We start from the raw sequence: 10320 nt of genomic DNA, 5'->3' as shown, positions 1-10320 counted from the left end.
CCAGTTTGAGGCCTCTGCTTTGTTCAGTCCCTCCCCTCACCTGAATCAACTGAAGATAAGAAAAGAAGATGGTTGGGATTTGTGAGGGTGACCATACTGTCCTATAATGGTATCTTCAATCTTATCTTGTTTTAACATTTTCACCAATGACTAGAGTGAGGGGCTGAATGTCATTCCCATTGAGGTCAAGGAAGAGCCACACTAAGAAAGGATTATTTATAATAAAAATTCAACAAGACGAAAATGATCATGGTGGCATATTGTACTCTCCCAAGTGCTTAATACAGTGCTCAATAAATACTGTAAGGTAAATGAAAACTAGAAGTAAAGACTGGAAAACTGCATATTGAAGCTATTAGGATGGGGAAATGATGGAGACTATCTGATAGAAATACCAAGGGATCATAAAGAATTACTAACCCAGTGTGATTTTACACAATCCTGAAATATGCATCTGTGCAAATATGCAAATGCATATGCATATGCAAATATGATATATGTTGCCAACTTGTACTTCCCAAGTGCTTAGTACAGTGCTCTGCACACAGTAAGTGCTCAATAAATACGATTGATGATGATGATGAAATGACCAAAGAGTGTAACGCTAGGATGTCTCCACAGAAATATAACATGCAAGAACTGAAGCGTTCCTCTCACTATATTCTGCAAGTCTCAGGAGGCTTTTGATTTCTAGGGCCTATACTCTGTGACCCTAAATTAAAGAAATTTTGGGGCACCTGAAATTTATCTTTGGATTTCTAAAATAAAGTCAGTTAAGGCACTGGAAGAGAAAAACTGGAGTGATCAATTGACCAGGAATATAAATCAATCTATCAGTGGTATTTATTGAGCATTTACTGTGTATACAGAGCATCATACTAAGTGCTTGGGAGAGTACAATATAACAGACCCATTCCCTGCCCACAGTGAGCTTCCAGTCTAGAGGGTGAGCTTCCAATCTAGTGGACGAACTGAAAATCATAAAACGATTTTGAACTGGGGTCATCTCAAGCCTATTTCATGAGCACCTCCTGCATCAATGCAATCAATCGAATTTATTGAGTGCTTACTGTGTGTAGAGCACTACTGATCATTTGGGAGAGGACAATAGAACAGTGTAATGGTAATAATAATAATTATGGTATTTGTTAAGTGTTTACTATGTGCCAAGCACTGTTCTAAGCGCTGGGATAGATGCAAGGTAATCAGGTTGTCCCACGTGGGGTTCACATTCTTCATCCCCATTTTACAGATGAGGTCACTGAGGCACAGAGAAGTTAAGTGGCTTGCCCGAGGTAACACAGCAGACAAGTGATGGAGCCAGGAATAAAACCTCTGACTCCTAAACCCGTGCTCTTTCCACTAAGCCACACTGTGGTAGACAAAGTCTCTGCCCACAGTGAGCTTATAGGGCTCTGTTCTAGTGATTGGAAATGTAAAAAGAGAGAAAAGATCATGACCCTTTAACTTTAGCAAATACTGGACAGATTACCAAATAAGGAGATGCCATAGACTTTTCTCTGCAATTTTAATCTTGTAGGCTGAATCTTTTGAACTCATCCATTCCACCTGGGATAATGAAATCCATAAAGGATCTTATCTCTTTATGGATCTTAGATTCAAACTCGTTTTAAAGAAGTAGTGGTTATTCCATCACTTTGAAATTCATTAAAAAAAGTGTAGTCTTGGGGCCAGAAACTGAATTTCTATCTTGGTTACAGAAAAAAAGCATATGCTCTCCCATTCATTTTGGCTGGAATCCACATTAATCACCTCTTTGTAAAGGCCATTAATTAAAACCACTCACATATGAGTTGATTTCACTATTTCTAGGAAGATAGTTTTAAAGATCCCCTTCCTTCCTCTCCTCCTCGTCCCCCTCTCCATCCCCCCCATCTTACCTCCTTCCCTTCCCCACAGCACCTGTATATATGTATATATGTTTGTACATATTTTTTACTCTATTTATTTTATTTGTACATATCTATTCTATTTATTTTATTTTGTTAGTATGTTTGGTTTTGTTCTCTGTCTCCCCCTTTTAGACTGTGAGCCCACTGTTGGGCAGGGACTGTCTCTATATGTTGCCAATTTGTACTTCCCAAGTGCTTAGTACAGTGCTCTGGACATAGTAAGCATCAATAAATACGATTGATTGATTGATTAAAGAGTTTGATTTGCTTGTCCCATTTCGATAAGACTATCGACTGAGTTTTTCCATTGTGAAGGCCAGCCCTGTTTCCACTAGGTCATGCTTCATAAATCTCGAGCTGTGCCTGAATCTTGAGTTTGTGGTACAATATTCTGGATCCCTTGGGTTTGGTCTTCTGTCTCTTTGCACTGTTGAATCAAATCCTGCCTAGGTAGCAGAATTCACTGAGTGTCTTCAACCTCCTATCACCAGTGGAAAGACCCTTGACATTGGAAGGGTATACGGGGACAACTTTGTACATAACTTTGGCCTTCAGATGATTGGTAAATTGATAATGCTTTGCCGAGTCTCAAAATACACTTGATCACTAAAATATCCTGGGGGTGTGCTTAGAAAGTTACCTTAAATTATTCCAATTTCTAGTTGTAATGCTGATATGGTTGAAGAAAAGCACCTCAGCGTCAACTTACTATACCAAACACTTCATTTATTTCGTATATTTATTTACAGTATTTACATATTGCACATTAGCTGGAATGTTTTATACATTTATTGTACATAGAGCAAATGAAATTAGCCTGGGTCTGTTTTCACAAATCCATACTCCACTGTCTCCAAAATATTATTCAGTTGGCTTTTTGAGTTTTCCATGCAGCTTGAAATAAACTCGAAGGGTAATCATAAAAGAGGTAAAGCTGTCAAGTAACAATACCCTCTGTTAAAAGCTTTCTTTTTCAAACTAATTCCGATTATACGAAGAGCAAAAGATGTATTCCATGAGGTCTCGGAACAAGTCAATAAGATTGAAATTTCCAGTTGAAAAAGACGCATGTTTTATCTGTATTTGGCAGGACTACACATCAAAAGTTGAATGTTACCTTTTTTTTTTGTTTTTCTTGAAAAGGAGTGCCGTCTACTACTGGCAGTAAGATTAATGTACAGAATATAGATTTGCAGTGTTGACAACATACAAAACACATGTTAAAGGAATTATGGAAGAGTCTTTTGGTCTGCAAAAATAAATCTCTTGTTCACAATGGAATATGTTTAAAAAGGTAGAGAGTTCTATTTCCCTGTCAGTTTCCAAGGCACTTCTCCTGGTTCTGTTTGCTCCTTTAGAAAGGGTAGTCACTACCTAGAGAAAAAAAAAATGTATTAAATCTTTACTCTTAAATGTAACTCTGCTAAACATTTTCTAGCTGGAGAATACAAAATGCACATTATCACTGATATGTAAAAAGCTCAAATCACTTTGCAAATATACATAGTGTTTATTTTTAATCAAATCTTTCTTGGAAGCCTCCTTTAGTATCAAAATTATCCTTGTGCGGTAGTAAAAGTGTGTATTATCCCCCTGTTGAGGCTCTTTTCAGTAGACCTCTTATAGAAGCATCTCCATTTCTTCAAATCACCTTAATTATGCGTGTTCTTAAATAGGCATAAATTTACCACTTGCAGCCCAATTAGAGCTAACATTTATAACTCAAATAGAAAGGCAGTAATAGCAGTTTATGCCAGTAGCAGTCAGAAATTTGAAGTACAAAGTATAATCGGTTTTTTACACTTTTTAAATTAAAGTATGCTCTGTTGACAGTTTAGTGATAGTGAAGCAGCATAACTAGAGCCCAGGTCTGAGACTCTGATTTCATCTCCACCATTTACCTTCTGTGTGACCTTGGACAAGTCACTTCTCTGTGCCTCAGTTTAGCTCCTTAAAGGCAGGGGTCTTGTCTGCCAACTCTGCATCCAGTAAGCACTCAATAAATACCATTGATTGATTTTCTCTTCAGTTAAATCAACCAGTAAATGGTATTTATTGAACACTTATAATGTGCAGAATACTGTACTAAGCACTTGGGGAAGTTAATAACAATAATAATAATGATTGTGATATCTGTTAAGCACTTACTCCGTGCCAGGCACTGTACTAAGCTCTGGGGTGAATACAAGCAAATTGTGTTGGGCACTTATAATGCGCAGAATACTGTACTAAGCACTTGGGGAAGTTAATAACAATAATAATAATGATTGTGATATCTGTTAAGCACTTACTCCGTGCCAGGCACTGTACTAAGCTCTGGGGTGAATACAAGCAAATCGTGTTGGGCACAGCCCCTGTCTCACATAGGGCTCACGGTTTTAATACCCATTTTACAGAGGAGGTAGAATTTATAATATATAAATTAAAGATATCTACTTAAGTGCCATGGGGTTGAGGGTAGTGTGAACGTTAAATGCCCGAAGGTCACAGAGCCATCTGTTCTCCCACCCTTTCACTGTGAGCCATGTATGGGACAGGAATGGTGACCAAACTGATCATCTTGTAGCTAATAGAGCACTTAGAACATAGTAAGCCCTTAAATACAATTATTATCATCATTATTACTATTATTACCATCATTATAGAACCCCAGTGTTGAATGGTGTGAGATAACAGTTATTTTGATCAACTCTGTGTCTAGGTCATCATTCACAGTAGTAGTAATACTAGTATTTATTAAAGGACCTGCTTTGTGTCGAGCACTTTGCAAAGTATTGAAAAAAGAATACACGGCTGAGAGTTAGACACAGTGAATCAATAAGCCGTACGTATTGAGTGCTTACCATACCCAGAGCACTATACTAAGCGCTGGGAGACTACAATAAAGTTGGTTGCTCACCATTCCTGACCATGAGACACTTATTGTCTACTGGGGTAGACTATAAATTACATTGAAATAAATTACAAAGGGAAAAGGCAGAGTTTCAGGATATAATAATAATAATAATGATGGTATTAGGCGCTTACTATGTGCAAAGCACTGTTCTAAGCCTTGGGGGGATATAAGGTGATCACGTTGTCCCACGTGGGGCTCACAGTCTTAATCCCCAGTTTACTGAGGAGGGAACTGAGGACAGAGAAGTTAAGTGACTTGCCCAAGGTCACACAGCTAAGTGGCAGAGCTGGGATTTGAACCCTTGACCTGTATTTACATGTCGGGATATGTACATAAGTGCTGAGTTTCAAGTGGAAGGGAGAGCGGGCATTAGACAGGGATGGCCTCTTATAGAAGATAAGATTTTTAGATGGCTTTGAAGGTGGGTGGAAGGAATTCAAGGCCACAGCAAGGGCTTGGTGTTGGGGTAGACAAGTTGGAGGTAAAGGGAGTAGGTTGGTGTTATGGATAAAATGGGGAGAGGCTTGGCGATCCCCTTGATCAACTGACATTTAAGAAAAGATGAAACAGTATCAAAGACGAAGCTTGAGCAGGCATGTTCTTTCATGGGTTTGCAGGTGGGAAGAGTTAGCCCAAACATTTGACACTCATTTGGGCTTCCTAATGAAGTGACAACTCAGCTGGAGATTTGTTCTAGGATGAGGGAAACAGAAGGAACGGAGTTTAAAAGGAACAAACAGGATTGACATGATTTATGGGCGCTTAAAAGCCTGGCCACGTGAGACCACAAGGTTGAGAAATTGCCATGTGATGAAATGGGAACAAGGAGATTGTTCTGGCCGCCTTTGTGTTTTGCAGTGTTGAAATGGTGTGAATAAGGTGGAAAGACTTTACCAGTAAAATATTTGATAGTTCTATGTGTCCTTTCAAGAGCTAGTATGCCTGAAATTTTCTCTCTCTCTCTCTCCCTCTCTCTCCTTCTCCCTCCTTGTAAGGTCTTGACACAGAATGCAAATTCGCATCCCTGGCTATTCACAGTGACTTAGATATCACCCTCAGTGAGTTTTCAGGGTAAGCAAACTTCAGATTAACCAACATTAATGGTAGTATTACAGTGAAAATTGTCTATCTTAATACCCGTTACCCAAACCGACTGATTATCTGAGCAGAAGCTAGTTAGGAATAATATTTTAAAAAGAGTGAATAAATAAAAGACATTAGGCACAAGTTTGATACTGACTAGAGGATGATCTGTAAAAATGATTGCTGTTTAGTTTGAAAAGACAAAACCTGAAAGGAAACATCACTGAAATCTATAAAAGCATAGAATTGTTCACCAAATACCAAAATGTGAATACTACAAGGAACCTCTTAAAGCTTGGTGATAAGCTGAGGAAAAAAAAGGCAAAAATTCATGACCCAGCGGGTGAGAAAAACGGAGTTTCCCAAGGATTGAGTGTACCATCATCAAGGGGAGTTGTGTGAGACAGAAATATCAACTGGTTCAAGAGGGGTTTGAATACACTCATGGATGAGTAATAGTCTGTTAAGAGCAAAATTTGAGGCTGTCAGAGGAAGTAAGAAATGTCAGGTTGCACATCCCTAAAGATTAAGGCTTGTATCACTGAGAGCAAACTATCCCATTATACTGACATTTATTTTGTCTTATGAGTTCTCTCTCAGTCTCTGTCTCTCCTCCTTTCCCTCCCTCTCCCCTACCTCTATATAGCCAAAATGTAACAAATGCTATGTGCATACTACTAATTTGTCCATCCCAGCTCAACAACATTTAGAAATATTACATGTACCCACTTTCCTCTCCCACTCCATCCCATTTTATACTCGCTGCTTCTCCCAGCTAAACTAACTTTATACTGTTCGCAACTCTACCATCTCCGACTCATTGCCCCATTACTTGTGTGGTTTTCCACCTGGAACTCCGTCCCTTATCAATTCTGCAAAGCCACAACTTCTCCAATTTCCAAAACCCTCCTAAAAATCCCATAGGAATGTTTTAGATTTTAAGAAGCAGCGGAGCCTAGTGCACGGGCCTGAGAGTCATAAGGTTGTGGGCTCTCATCCTGGCTCAACCACTTGTCTGCTGTGTGACCTCAGGCAATTTACTTCACTTCTCTGGGCCTCAGTAACCTCATCTGTAAAGTGGGGAATAGGAGCGAGCCCCACATGGGACAGGGACTGTGTCTATCCCGATTTGCTTGTAGTAATAATATCCATCCCGATTTGCATGTAATAATAATAATAATAATAATCATGGCATTGGTTAAGTGCTTACTATGTGCCAGGCACTGTACTAAGCTCTGGGGTAGATACAAGCAAATCGGTTTGGACACAGTCCCTGTCCCACATGGGGCTCACAGTCCCAATATCCACCCTATGGCCTGGTGCATAGTAAGCACTTAAAAAATAGTGCAATTATCATTATCATTGAGAGCAAATCGTCACATTATATTGACATTTATTTTGTCTTATGTGTTCCCTCCCTCTCCCCTACCTCTATATTTTCAAAATATAACAAATGCTAAGTGCGTACCTCTAATTTGCCCATCCCAGCTCAACTCAAAAACATTTTGCCCTTGTGGGCAAGAAACATGTTGCTTCTTTGTTGTAAATTTCCCAAGTGCTTAGCACATTGGCTCCACCAAGTGAGTGCTTAACAACAGTTACCACTAAAAAAAACCCTATTTTTTCTTTAGAGTCTTCTCAATCACTTAGTACAGCGCTCAGCTCCCATGAGATACTTTGTTGATAATATATGTATATATGCTTGTACATATTTATTACTCTATTTTACTTGTACATATCTATTCTATTTATTTTATTTTGTTAGTATGTTTGGTTTTGTTCTCTGTCTCCCCCTTTTAGACTGTGAGCCCACTGTTGGGCAGGGACTGTCTCTATATGTTGCCAACTTGTACTTCCCAAGCGCTTAGTACAGTGCTCTGCACACAGAAAGCGTTCAATAAATACGATTGATGATGATGATGATAATGACTATGACAAGTGCTTAGCATAGTCCCCTGCACACAGCAGGCACTCAGTATTATACTGTTTATTTTGACCTTTATATGCTGAAGTGTAGGGAGAAGTGCTGCTAACTCAATTTTACAAATGGCCAGTACAAGGGAAGGTAAAGGTCCTTGAACAGAGCAAATGTGTCTACCTGAGGAAAATTATATGACGTTTTGAAAATGTGGAGAAAGTTAATGGAGCCACCATGTTTCTTAACGGGGCAGAAATTTTCAAGCTAATCTAAGAGGCTCTAAGCTTTTGTTTATTTCTTCCCCTTCTCAATTAGCCAAAAAGGTAGGAGAATATTAGGCCTGAACTTGTAGGAGCAGGGTAGTTTCACTGTCAGGTGACTTCCATATGCCCCCTTTCTGATTAACGTCTAGATTATGAGCTCTTCCCGTTAGACTGTAAGCTCCTTGTGGGCAGAGAACATGTCGACCAAATCTGTTATGTTGTACTCTCCCAAGCTCTGCACACAGTAAGTGCTTGAGAAATTTGATTTATTAGTGGGGAAATGTGTCCAGTTAATGGCTCCTGCTGAGTTTTTATATCTGCTCATATCTCCCCTCTGGCAATGTAGTGCTTTGGATGGGCAAAAGTCTGGAAGTTCATTAATGGTCAGTAGAAATGGTTACATGTGGCCTGTTGGGAGGAAAATTGCTCGCCCTAGTTCCAAATGTCCATTTGCTCTGTATCATTCCGAAATTACCACCGTTTGTCCCATGTTGAAATGCGTCCAAACTGTAGAAGAGCAAAATGGGAAAGAAAGCTGACTTCATTCCCTTTGCGTGAGTCATCTGGCAGGTTTGTAAATTATGTTGTAGACATATTTCCAAAGTTGAATGATGGGATTCTGTGCTAAATGAAGGTTCTAAAAATATATTTTGGTACAGTCTCATAATCAATTATGAAGGAGAATTATATTTTATATTTCAGAGATTAATTCCTAATGGGTCTTTGGGCATTTTTTGTGACTGATGGTGGGGGCTTAGTTTTTAAGAGATGGTGGGTGTGTTGGGCTCTTTAGTCTAACTGCATCCTGACAGTGTTTTACTCTGAGTCCAAAAGGGAAACCGTCATTTTGGAGGAAGTTTAAAAAATTAAAGTCATGGTCATTAGGTGGCCTGGTGGAAATAACACGGGACTGGGAGTGAGAAGACCTGAGTTCTAATCCCAGTCCCACCACTGCCTGCTGTGTAGGCCTAATCAAGACACTTAACTTCTCTATGCCTCAGTTCCCTCATCTGTAAAATGGGGATAAGGTACCTGTTCTTGCTCCCCCTTAGACTGGAAGACCTGTACCAGGCAAGGACTGTGTTCAACCTGATTATAATAATAATAATAATACTAATGGTATTTGCTAAGCGCTCACTATGTGCAAAGCACTGTTCTAAGCACTGGGGAGATACAAGGTGATCAGGTTGTCCCACATGGGGCTCACAGTCTTCATCCCCATTTTACAGATGAGGGAACTGAGGCCCAGAGAAGTGAAGTGACTTGCCCAAAGTCACACAGCTGACAATTGGTGGAGCTGGGATTTGAACCCATGACCTCTGACTCCAAAGCCTGGGCTCTTTCCACTGAGCCACGCTGCTTCTCATGGACAAGATGATAGATTATCTTGTATCTATTCCAGTGCTTGGAACCCAGTAAGCACTTAAACATCATAATTATAAATTCATTCATTCAGTTCATCCAATTGTATTTATTGAGCGCTTACTGTGTGCAGAGCACTGTACTAAGCGCTTGGGAAGTACAAGTTGGCAACATATAGAGATGGTCCCTACCCAACAACGGGCTCACAGTCTAGGAGACAGACAACAAAGCAAAATATGTTAACAGAATAAAATAAATAAATGAATACTATGATGTATTAAAGTGGTACTAAGGCACATATGGGTTTGTAAAATATGTACCAATGAATAATAATAATAATAATGGCATTTGTTAAGTGCTTACTATGTGCGAAGCACTGTTCTAAGCACTGGGGGGATACAATGGGATCAAGTTGTCCCACGTGGGGCTCACAGTCTTAATCCTCATTTTACAGATTAGAACCCATGTCAGAGAAGTTAAGTGACTTGCCCAAAGTCACACAGCAGACATGTGGTGGAGCCGGGATTCGAACCCATGACCTCTGACTCCAAAGCCCGTGCTCTTTCTGAGACCAAAGGGTTGGATGGCATGAAATATGCCAATACTTTTGCACAAATTAACAATTGCTGAAATCACCTGTGAATATCATCGAATCCAAGCTAGTAAGAGTCCCTTGGGGGCCATTATGGAGGGGCAGCATGGCCTAGTGGAAAAAGCATGGGCCTGGGACTTAGAGGACCTGGGTTCTAATCCAGGTGGTCCTGCTACATATCTGCTGTGTGGCCTTGGGCAAGTCACTTAACTTCTTTGTGCCTCAGTTACCACCTCTGTAAAATGGAGATTAAATCCTATTCCATTCCTACTTAGACTTTGAGCCCCATGTGG

At 39.8% G+C, this 10320-nt stretch overlaps 1 protein-coding gene across 1 annotated transcript in view; it reads right to left on the bottom strand.

The window, feature by feature from the left end:
* Positions 1-2596: 2596 nt before the first annotated feature.
* Positions 2597-10320, bottom strand: part of ALKAL2 (ALK and LTK ligand 2) — a 33979-nt gene continuing 26255 nt past the window's right edge. Inside the window, exon 5 of the mRNA XM_038739924.1 lies at positions 2597-3287. The gene's annotated coding sequence lies outside the window, so the exon portion shown is untranslated. The remainder of the gene's footprint in view (positions 3288-10320) is intronic.

This window comes from Tachyglossus aculeatus, chromosome X1 (assembly GCF_015852505.1).
Source record: "Tachyglossus aculeatus isolate mTacAcu1 chromosome X1, mTacAcu1.pri, whole genome shotgun sequence".
In the NCBI taxonomy this organism is placed as follows: domain Eukaryota; kingdom Metazoa; phylum Chordata; class Mammalia; order Monotremata; family Tachyglossidae; genus Tachyglossus; species Tachyglossus aculeatus.
The sequence above is the reverse complement of the archived record's forward strand: the minus strand, read 5'-3'. Positions and strand labels throughout refer to the sequence as shown.